This window comes from Chiloscyllium punctatum, chromosome 51 (assembly GCF_047496795.1).
Source record: "Chiloscyllium punctatum isolate Juve2018m chromosome 51, sChiPun1.3, whole genome shotgun sequence".
NCBI lineage: Eukaryota > Metazoa > Chordata > Chondrichthyes > Orectolobiformes > Hemiscylliidae > Chiloscyllium > Chiloscyllium punctatum.
In genome coordinates this window covers 35,483,480-35,491,752 of record NC_092789.1, presented here as the reverse complement: position 1 = coordinate 35,491,752, position 8,273 = coordinate 35,483,480, and the positions used below count along the sequence as shown (strand labels likewise).

Here is an 8,273-nt window from a genome sequence, read left to right as displayed (position 1 = left end):
GGGGGGAACAGTGGGATATAGAGAGAGGGGACAGACTGGGGGATATAGAGAGAGGGGACAGAGTGGGGGAACAGTGGGATATAGAGAGAGGGGACAGACTGGGGGGGAGAGTGGGATATAGAGAGAGGGGACAGACTGGGGGAACAGTGGGATATAGAGAGAGGGGACAGACTGGGGGAAGAGTGGGAGATAGAGAGAGGGGACAGACTGGGGGGACAGTGGGATATAGAGAGAGGGGACAGACTGGGGGGACAGTGGGATATAGAGAGAGGGGACAGACTGGGGGTACAGTGGGATATAGAGTGAGGGGACAGACTGGGGGGACAGTGGGATATCGAGAGAGGGGACAGATTCGAGGGGGGGACAGTGGGATATAGAGGGAGGGGACAGACTGGGGGGGAGAGTGGGATATAGAGAGAGGGGACAGACTGGGGGGACAGTGGGATATAGAGAGAGGGGACAGACTGGGGGGACAGTGGGATATAGAGAGAGGGGACAGACTGGGGGGACAGTGGGATAGAGAGAGAGGGGACAGACTGGGGGGACAGTGGGATATAGAGAGAGGGGACAGACTGGGGGGGACAGTGGGATATAGAGAGAGGGGACAGACTGGGGGAACAGGGGGATATAGAGAGAGGGGACAGACTGGGGGACAGTGGGGTATAGAGAGAGGGGACAGACTGGGGGGGAAAGTGGGATATAGAGAGAGGGGAAAGACTGGGGGAACAGTGGGATATAGAGAGAGGGGACAGACTGGGGGGGAAAGTGGGATATAGAGAGAGGGGAAAGACTGAGGGGACAGTGGGATATAGAGAGAGGGGACAGACTGGGGGGGAAAGTGGGATATAGAGAGAGGGGAAAGACTGGGGGAACAGTGGGATATAGAGAGAGGGGACAGACTGAGGGAGACAGTGGGATATAGAGAGAGGGGACAGACTGGGGGGACAGTGGGATATAGAGAGAGGGAACAGACTGGGGGAGACAGTGGGATATAGAGAGAGGGGACAGACTGGGGGGACAGTGGGATATAGAGAGAGGGGAAAGACTGGGGGAACAGTGGGATATAGAGAGAGGGGACAGACTCGGGGGACAGTGGGATATAGAGAGAGGGGACAGACTGGGGGGGACAGTGGGATATAGAGAGAGGGGACAGACTGGGGGGACAGTGGGATATAGAGAGAGAGGGGACAGACTGGGGGAACAGTGGGATATAGAGAGAGAGGGGACAGACTGGGGGAACAGTGGGATATAGAGAGAGGGGACAGACTGGGGGGACAGTGGGATATAGAGAGAGAGGGGACAGACTGGGGGGACAGTGGGATATAGAGAGAGGGGACAGACTGGGGGGACAGTGGGATATAGAGAGAGGGGACAGACTGGGGGGACAGTGGGATATAGAGAGAGGGGACAGACTGGGGGGACAGTGGGATATAGAGAGAGGGGACAGACTGGGGGGGGGACAGTGGGATATAGAGAGAGGGAACAGACTGGGGGGGACAGTGGGATAGAGAGAGAGGGGACAGACTGGGGGGGACAGTGGGATACAGAGAGAGGTGACAGACTGGGGGGAACAGTGGGATATAGAGAGAGGGGACAGACTGGGGTGGACAGTGGGATATAGAGAGAGGGGACAGACTGGGGGGGAGAGTGGGATATAGAGAGAGGGGACAGACTGGGGGGACAGTGGGATATAGAGAGAGGGGACAGACTGGGGGAACAGTGGGATATAGAGAGAGGGGACAGACTGGGGGAACAGTGGGATATAGAGAGAGGGGACAGACTGTGGGGGACAGTGGGATATAGAGAGAGGGGACAGACTGGGGGGGACAGGGGGATATAGAGAGAGGGGCCAGACTGGGGGAACAGTGGGATATAGAGAGAGGGGACAGACTGGGGGAACAGTGGGATATAGAGAGAGGGGACAGACTGGGGGGACAGTGGGATATAGAGAGAGGGGACAGACTGGGGGGACAGTGGGATATAGAGAGAGGGGACAGACTGGGGGGACAGTGGGATATAGAGAGAGGGGACAGACTGGGGGGACAGTGGGATATAGAGAGAGGGGACAGACTGGGGGGACAGTGGGATATAGAGAGAGGGGACAGACTGGGGGGACAGTGGGATATAGAGAGAGGGGACAGACTGGGGGGACAGTGGGATATAGAGAGAGGGGACAGACTGGGGGGGGACAGTGGGATATAGAGAGAGGGAACAGACTGGGGGGGACAGTGGGATAGAGAGAGAGGGGACAGACTGGGGGGGGACAGTGGGATACAGAGAGAGGTGACAGACTGGGGGGAACAGTGGGATATAGAGAGAGGGGACAGACTGGGGTGGACAGTGGGATATAGAGAGAGGGGACAGACTGGGGGGGAGAGTGGGATATAGAGAGAGGGGACAGACTGGGGGGACAGTGGGATATAGAGAGAGGGGACAGACTGGGGGGACAGTGGGATATAGAGAGAGGGGACAGACTTGGGGGGACAGTGGGATATAGAGAGAGGGGACAGACTGGGGGGGACAGTGGGATATAGAGAGAGGGGACTGACTGGGGAAACAGTGGGATATAGAGAGAGGGGACAGACTGGGGGGTACAGTGGGATATAGAGAGAGGGGACAGACTGGGGGGAACAGTGGGATATAGAGAGAGGGGACAGAGTGGGGGAACAGTGGGATATAGAGAGAGGGGACAGACTGGGGGGAGAGTGGGATATAGAGAGAGGGGACAGACTGGGGGAACAGTGGGATATAGAGAGAGGGGACAGACTGGGGGACAGTGGGATATAGAGAGAGGGGACAGACTGGGGGGGACAGTGGGATAAGAGAGGGGACAGACTGGGGGGACAGTGGGATATAGAGAGAGGGGACAGGCTGGGGGGACAGTGGGATATAGAGAGAGGGGACAGACTGGGGGGACAGGGGGATATAGAGAGAGGGGAAAGACTGGGGGGAACAGTGGGATATAGAGAAAGGGGACAGACTGGGGGGAACAGTGGGATATAGAGAGAGGGGACAGACTGGGGGAACAGTGGGATATAGAGAGAGGGGACAGACTGGGGGGGACAGTGGGATATAGAGAGAGGGGACAGACTGGGGGGGACAGGGGGATATAGAGAGAGGGGCCAGACTGGGGGAACAGTGGGATATAGAGAGAGGGGACAGACTGGGGGAACAGTGGGATATAGAGAGAGGGAACAGACTGGGGGGGACAGTGGGATAGAGAGAGAGGGGACAGACTGGGGGGGACAGTGGGATACAGAGAGAGGGGACAGACTGGGGGGGACAGTGGGATATAGAGAGAGGGGACAGACTGGGGGGACAGTGGGATATAGAGAGAGGGGATAGACTGGGGGGGACAGTGGGATATAGAGAGAGGGGACAGACTGGGGGGGACAGTGGGATATAGAGAGAGGGGACAGACTGGGGGGACAGTGGGATATAGAGAGAGGGGACAGACTGGGGGGACAGTGGGATATAGAGAGAGGGGACAGACTGGGGGGACAGTGGGATATAGAGAGAGGGGACAGACTGGGGGAACAGTGGGATATAGAGAGAGGGGACAGACTGGGGTGAACAGTGGGATATAGAGAGAGGGGACAGACTGGGGGGAACAGTGGGATATAGAGAGAGGGGACAGACTGGGGTGGACAGTGGGATATAGAGAGAGGGGACAGACTGGGGGGGAGAGTGGGATATAGAGAGGGGACAGACTGGGGGGACAGTGGGATATAGAGAGAGGGGACAGACTGGGGGGGACAGGGGGATATAGAGAGAGGGGCCAGACTGGGGGAACAGTGGGATATAGAGAGAGGGGACAGACTGGGGGAACAGTGGGATATAGAGAGAGGGGAACAGACTGGGGGGGACAGTGGGATAGAGAGAGAGGGGACAGACTGGGGGGGACAGTGGGATACAGAGAGAGGTGACAGACTGGGGGGAACAGTGGGATATAGAGAGAGGGGACAGACTGGGGGGACAGTGGGATATAGAGAGAGGGGACAGACTGGGGTGGACAGTGGGATATAGAGAGAGGGGACAGACTGGGGGGGAGAGTGGGATATAGAGAGAGGGGACAGACTGGGGGGACAGTGGGATATAGAGAGAGGGGACAGACTGGGGGGACAGTGGGATATAGAGAGAGGGGACAGACTGGGGGGGACAGTGGGATATAGAGAGAGGGGACAGACTTGGGGGGACAGTGGGATATAGAGAGAGGGGACAGACTGGGGGGGACAGTGGGATATAGAGAGAGGGGACTGACTGGGGAAACAGTGGGATATAGAGAGAGGGGACAGACTGGGGGGTACAGTGGGATATAGAGAGAGGGGACAGACTGGGGGGACAGTGGGATATAGAGAGAGGGGACAGACTGGGGGGACAGTGGGATATAGAGAGAGGGGACAGACTGGGGGGACAGTGGGATATAGAGAGAGGGGACTGACTGGGGAAACAGTGGGATATACAGAGAGGGGACAGACTGGGGGAACAGTGGGATATGGAGAGAGGGGACAGACTGGGGGGGACAGTGGGATATAGAGGGAGGGGACAGACTGGGGGGACAGTGGGATATTGAGAGAGGGGACAGACTGGGGGAACAGGGGGATATAGAGAGAGGGGACAGACTGGGGGACAGTGGGATATAGAGAGAGGGGACAGACTGGGGGGGAAAGTGGGATATAGAGAGAGGGGAAAGACTGGGGGAACAGTGGGATATAGAGAGAGGGGACAGACTGGGGGAGACAGTGGGATATAGAGAGAGGGGACAGACTGGGGGGACAGTGGGATATAGAGAGAGGGGACAGACTGGGGGAGACAGTGGGATATAGAGAGAGGGGACAGACTGGGGGGACAGTGGGATATAGAGAGAGGGGAAAGTCTGGGGGGACAGTGGGATATAGAGAGAGGGGACAGACTGGGGGAACAGTGGGATATAGAGAGAGGGGACAGACTGGGGGGGACAGTGGGATATAGAGAGAGGGGACAGACTGGGGGGACAGTGGGATATAGAGAGAGGGGACAGACTGGGGGGACAGTGGGATATAGAGAGAGGGGACAGACTGGGGGGGACAGTGGGATATAGAGAGAGGGGACAGACTGGGTGGACAGTGGGATATAGAGAGAGAGGGGACAGACTGGGGGAACAGTGGGATATAGAGAGAGGGGACAGACTGGGGGGTACAGTGGGATAAAGAGAGATGGGACAGACTGGGGGGACAGTGGGATATAGAGAGAGGGGACAGACTGGGGGGGAACAGTGGGATATAGAGAGAGGGGACAGACTGGGGGGACAGTGGGATATAGAGAGAGAGGGGACAGACTGGGGGAACAGTGGGATATAGAGAGAGGGGACAGACTGGGGGGTACAGTGGGATAAAGAGAGATGGGACAGACTGGGGGAACAGTGGGATATAGAGAGAGGGGACAGACTGGGGGGGACAGTGGGATATAGAGAGAGCGGACAGACTGGGGGGACAGTGGGATATAGAGAGAGAGGGGACAGACTGGGGGAACAGTGGGATATAGAGAGAGAGGGGATAGACTGGGGGGACAGTGGGATATAGAGAGTGGGGACAGACTGGGGGGGACAGTGGGATATAGAGAGAGGGGACAGACTGGGGGGGACAGTGGGATATAGAGAGAGGGGTCAGATTGGGGGGACAGTGGGATATAGAGAGAGGGGACAGACTGGGGTGGACAGTGGGATATAGAGAGAGGGGACAGACTGGGGGTACAGTGGGATATAGAGAGAGGGGACAGACTGGGGGGACAGTGGGATATAGAGAGAGGGGACAGAATGGGGGAACAGTGGGATATAGAGAGAGGGGACAGACTGGGGGGACAGTGGGATATAGAGAGAGGGGACAGACTGGGGGTACAGTGGGATATAGAGTGAGGGGACAGACTGGGTGGAACAGTGGGATATAGAGAGAGGGGACAGACTGGGGGACAGGGGGATATAGAGAGAGGGGACAGACTGGGGGGGACAGTGGGATATAGACAGAGGGGACAGACTGGGGGAACAGTGGGATATATAGCGAGGGGACAGACTGGGGGAACAGTGGGATATAGAGAGAGTGGACAGACTGGGGGGGACAGTGGGATATAGAGAGAGGGGACAGACTGGGGGGACAGTGGGATATAGAGAGAGGGGACAGACTGGGGGGGACAGTGGGATATAGAGAGAGGGGACAGACTGGGGGGACAGTGGGATATAGAGAGAGGGGAGAGACTGAGGGGACAGTGGGATATAGAGAGAGGGGACAGACTGGGGGGGACAGTGGGATATAGAGAGAGGGGACAGACTGGGGGGACAGTGGGATATAGAGAGAGGGGACAGACTGGGGGGGACAGTGGGATATAGAGAGAGGTGACTGAATGGGGGACAGTGGGATATAGAGAGAGGGGACAGACTGGGGGGTACAGTGGGATAAAGAGAGATGGGACAGACTGGGAGGACAGTGGGATATAGAGAGAGGGGACAGACTGGGGGGGACAGTGGGATATAGAGAGAGGGGACAGACTGGGAGGACAGTGGGATATAGAGAGAGGGGACAGACTGGGGGGACAGTGGGATATAGAGAGAGGGACAGACTGGGGGAACAGGGGGATATAGAGAGAGGGGACAGACTGGGGGGACAGTGGGGTATAGAGAGAGGGGACAGACTGGGGGGGACAGTGGGATATAGAGAGAGGGGACAGACTGGGGGGGACAGTGGGATATAGAGAGAGGGGACAGACTCGGGGGGACAGTGGGATATAGAGAGAGGGGACAGACTGGGGGGACAGGGGGATATAGAGAGAGGGGACAGACTGGGGGGACAGTGGGATATAGAGAGAGGGGACAGACTGGGGGGACAGTGGGATATAGAGAGAGGGGACAGTGGGATATAGAGAGAGGGGACAGACTGGGGGAACAGTGGGATATAGAGAGAGGGGACAGATTGGGGGAACAGTGGGATATAGAGAGAGGGGACAGACTGGGGGGGGACAGTGGGATATAGAGAGAGGGGACAGACTGGGGGGACAGTGGGATATAGAGAGAGGGGACAGACTGGGGGAGACAGTGCGATATAGAGAGAGGGGACAGACTGGGGGGACAGTGGGATATAGAGAGAGGGGACAGACTCGGGGGACAGTGGGAGAAAGAGAGAGGGGACAGACTGGGCGGGACAGTGGGATATAGAGAGTGGGGACAGACTGGGGGGGACAGTGGGATATAGAGAGAGGGGACAGACTGGGGGGGACAGTGGGATATAGAGAGAGGGGACAGACTGGGGGGACAGTGGGATATAGAGAGTGGGGACAGACTGGGGGGACAGTGGGATATAGAGAGAGGGGACAGACTGGGGGGGTCAGTGGGATATAGAGAGAGGGGACAGACTGGGGGGACAGTGGGATATAGAGAGAGGGGACAGACTGGGGGGACAGTGGGATATAGAGAGTGGGGACAGACTGGGGGGGACAGTGGGATATAGAGAGAGGGGACAGACTGGGGGGGACAGTGGGATATAGAGAGAGGGGACAGACTGGGGGGACAGTGGGATATAGAGAGAGGGGACAGACTGGGGTGGACAGTGGGATATAGAGAGAGGGGACAGACTGGGGGTACAGTGGGATATAGAGAGAGGGGACAGACTGGGGGGGACAGTGGGATATAGAGAGAGGGGACAGACTGGGGGTACAGTGGGATATAGAGTGAGGTGACAGACTGGGTGGAACAGTGGGATATAGAGAGAGGGGACAGACTGGGGGACAGGGGGATATAGAGAGAGGGGACAGACTGGGGGGGACAGTGGGATATAGAGAGAGGGGACAGACTGGGGGAACAGTGGGATATAGAGAGAGGGGACAGACTGGGGGGGACAGTGGGATATAGAGAGAGGGGACAGACTGGGGGAACAGTGGGATATAGAGAGAGGGGACAGACTGGGGGGACAGTGGGATATAGAGAGAGGGGACAGACTGGGGGGACAGTGGGGTATAGAGAGAGGGGACAGACTGGGGGAACAGTGGGATATAGAGAGAGGGGACAGACTCGGGGGGGGACAGTGGGATATAGAGAGAGGGGACAGACTGGGGGGAACAGTGGGATATAGAGAGAGGGTACAGACTGGGGGAACAGTGGGATATAGAGAGAGAGGGGACAGACTGGGGGGACAGTGGGATATAGAGAGAGGGGACAGACTGGGGGGACAGTGGGATATAGAGAGAGGGGACAGACTGGGGGGGACAGTGGGATATAGAGAGAGGGGACAGACTGGGGGGACAGTGGG

At 57.7% G+C, this 8,273-nt stretch overlaps 1 protein-coding gene across 1 annotated transcript in view; it reads right to left on the bottom strand.

Annotated features, from left to right (window-relative positions):
* nfatc2ip (nuclear factor of activated T cells 2 interacting protein) overlaps positions 1–8,273 on the bottom strand; it is a 41,430-nt gene that overhangs the window by 15,355 nt on the left and 17,802 nt on the right.